Source organism: Microtus ochrogaster, unplaced genomic scaffold, assembly GCF_000317375.1.
Source record: "Microtus ochrogaster isolate Prairie Vole_2 unplaced genomic scaffold, MicOch1.0 UNK99, whole genome shotgun sequence".
NCBI classification, from domain to species: domain Eukaryota; kingdom Metazoa; phylum Chordata; class Mammalia; order Rodentia; family Cricetidae; genus Microtus; species Microtus ochrogaster.
Window position 1 is genome coordinate 572,355 of NW_004949197.1, and position 3,399 is coordinate 575,753.

General features: G+C 49.4%; 1 non-coding gene across 1 annotated transcript; it reads left to right on the plus strand.

Annotated features, from left to right (window-relative positions):
- Positions 1–472: 472 nt before the first annotated feature.
- On the plus strand, positions 473–554 carry Trnas-cga. Its single transcript has one exon. It is a non-coding gene; the product is annotated as a tRNA-Ser (tRNA).
- The last annotated feature ends 2,845 nt before the right edge of the window (positions 555–3,399 follow it).

Consider the following 3,399-nt stretch of genomic DNA (forward strand, 5'->3'; position numbering starts at 1 on the left):
CGGCGAGAGCGGACGGACGCGGCGCACCCGGGCCCACGACGGGGCCTCCCGCTTGGTTTCGCTGCGGGAACGGGCTTCGGCTCCCACCCCGCGGTGACGCGGGTCCCCGGGAGCCCCGCCCCGTCGCCCCGAGCTGCCCGCACCATGCACGTTCCGGAGGCTCCGAGCCCTTTCGCTCCCCAAACTTGCTTCACTTATTCGCATTTCTCTGCCAAGCCCACGGGCGCCTGACGCTGCGGTGCACCCAGCACCCTCTGGCGCCACCCCGGGGGCCTCCGTGTTGTCTCCGGGTCCTGGCAGTCGTCTCTGGTTAAGGAATCGGTTTGCCAGCCCGGAGCCCCCGACCCTGCCGGGCGCGGCGGGAGACGGGAGGGCGCGGCTCGAGGTGTGCGCCTCGGGGTCACCAACGCGACGGGGTCGCGGCCCCGAGCGGCCCCTTTCTGTAAGCGTGCGGCGAAGCATAGTTTTGGGAGTCACGGTGGCCGAGTGGTTAAGGCGTTGGACTCGAAATCCAATGGGGTTTCCCCGCACAGGTTCGAATCCTGTTCGTGACGATAGGTTCCTTTTTCATTTCCCCTTTTCATCTACACGAGGAAGTAAAATAAATGGTCGCACCATTTCAGTAGGTTAGGTTGGGGTGGCAGAAACTCAATTATGAACACTTGTATTGGATGCTAGGATACTAGACCCTTTGAGATTTCTGTAACCATTCATGGGATAATGAAGGATTTTGTTAGGGTATGTGGGTGTTGTGCAATGATAGTTAAACCTGAAATTTCTAGGAAAAGAGGGTATCTCCAAAATTTATGATCAGGCCTAGGAGGAGGCCTATTGAAACTTGAGCGCTGTAGATCCCACAACTGAGATGATAACTTGGTATTCAATATTTATTAGGTAACAGAAACAGGTTCAAATCTTTATGTACATTAACCAAGCTAAGAACTCATCCTTTCTCAACCTCTTACCTTTCACTGCCCCCAGTTCTTGGAAACCTTGTTCTTGCTTTATCTCATTTCCTGCATCGCAAAATCTTCTCCAAGAAGGAGCTCTGAGAATTCATGGAGCTTTCCTGTATTTGTGCCGGTTTCCCACTGCTTCCCCGCACCCTTTTAAACACAGTTCCGCTGCCTCCCCATCACCAAATGTCCGCATTCCTTCAGTTCCACACGCGCTGAGTCGCTCCAGCTGGAACCTGTCGTCCTTCCATCAACAATAATTTGCTTTGCGTACAAGGAATCTTTTATTCGTTTGCTTTTTGAGAGAGTTTCACTGTAGCCTAGGGTGGCCTGCTGAGACTCCTTCTGCCTCCGTCCCCTGACTGTTTAAGATGACATGTTTGAGCCATCAAACCCACCTTGCAAGGAATCTCTTCTTGTGTAACAAATTCTATTGATTCTGCCTTCTAAATCAGCCCAGTTTTCTCAAGGATGCAGTGCAAGGAGGTTCTACCGCTTGTCACTCTTTGAGAAGCTGCAGTAGGCTGGCGCAAGCCTTTAATCCAGCACTCAGAAGGCAGAGGCAGGATGATCTCTGGGAGTTCAAGGCCAGCGTGGTCTACAGAGCGAGTTCCAGGATAGCCAAGCTACATAGTGAGACCCTGTTGTAGGAATAAGGCCGCTAGTTAGTTCCCAGCCGCTTAGCCCAGAAATAATCACATAGAAACTGTATTATTTAAATCACTGCTTGGCCCATTAGTTCTCACTTCTTATTGGCTAACTCTTATATCTTAATTTAACCCATTTCTAGTCATCTGTGTATTGCCACATGGCTGTGGCTTACTGGCAAGATTCCAACTGGCGTCTGTCTCTGGTGGGGCTACATGGCTTCTCTCTGACTCTGCAGCTTTTCCTCCAGCAATCATCTTAGGTTTTCCTGCCTAGCTAAATTCTGCCCTCCTATAGGTCCAAAGCAGTTTCTTTAATCATAGCATACAGAGGGAAGTCCCACATCACCCTGTCTACCTCTGAGGAGCTGTTTATATATTTATATGTTTGGGTATATTGGAGTAGCCACACAGCCACTAACTTTAACCCCTGCCACAGCTGCTTGTGTGGCATGACCTGACTCTTAACCACTCTTAGCAGGTTTTTACTGCACTCCATCCCCTGGTCATCTGGCCTTGTGGGTCATCTGGCCTTGTCCCGGCTGTTTTGTGTTGACACGCTCTTCCTCATCCTTACTGTCCTTCCTCAGTCTCCTCTGGTTAGAGGTGACTTCTCTCTGGTGCGCAATCCCAGCACTTCGGAAGACGAGGAGGAAGATTGCTGTTGGTTCAAGGTGAGGCTGAGTTGCGCTGACTGGAGACTCAGCTCAGCTGGTTGAGTACTAGAATATGTGGAGCCTAGAACTACATGAACTGGGTGTGATGGGGGCATCGGAAGTTCAAAATCATCTGCTACCGACCCTGTCTTAAAACCACTAAAACCAAAACCTTCCTGATCACCTGCTGCTCATCCCATCCTCCACCCTAAACCGTACAGGAAGTCTTTCTTGTGCCAAGTCCTTTTCCTTGCTATGTGAATGAATGTACGTGTGTTTTCGTCTTCGTTCCAACTGGACTGTAGGTGTCCTGAGAGTTAGGGTGGTGTTTGGTTTTGCCTTGTTGTTTTTCGTTTGTGAAATCTCTTCAGCAAGGCTTTAAACACAGTTGTGATCAAAGATGTAGCACAGTAATTAGCAGATTCCTCCCCCCCTTTTTTTTGCATGCTTTCCAATTAAAAATCTGGAGCACCAGAAGAACTGGCCAGCAGAGGGCAGTCGACAGCCATGTTGTGAGGCGGAGAAGGCCCCGCAGTTTACAAAATGGAGGCTGCAGAAGGAGGAGGAGCTCCCCACATTTTGGGGTTCATGAAGATCATCCCTTCTGCTCTCAGATACTCACCCCAGAACCTTTAGGTGTGAGACGCCAGGGTTTCTGACCTGGTTGTGCAATAGGTACTTCGAATTTCTAGTTAGGCACGGTGGCACATCCTTGTGACCCCAGCAAAGATGAGGCTGACTGAGGCAGGAGGATCATGAATTAGAGGTCAACTTGGGCTACATTGCATGTTAAGTTCAAGGCCAATTTGGGCTGTAATGAGACCCTGCCTTAAAAAAAAAAATTTTAATTTATTTTATTTATTTTTGGTTTTTCGAGACAAGAGTTCCTTCTGGCTGTCCTGGAATTCACTCTGTAGACCAGGCTGGCCTCGAACCCACAGAGACCCACCTGCCTCTGTATCCCGAGTGCTGAGATTAAAGGCACGCACCACCACCATCTGGCTAAAGAATTATTTTTATTGTTGTATTATTTTACCATTATAGACATACTCTTTTTTTGTTTGTTTTTTTGTTTTTCAAGACAGGGTTTCTCTGTGGTTTTGGAGCCTGTCCTGGAACTAGCTCTGTAGACCAGGCTGG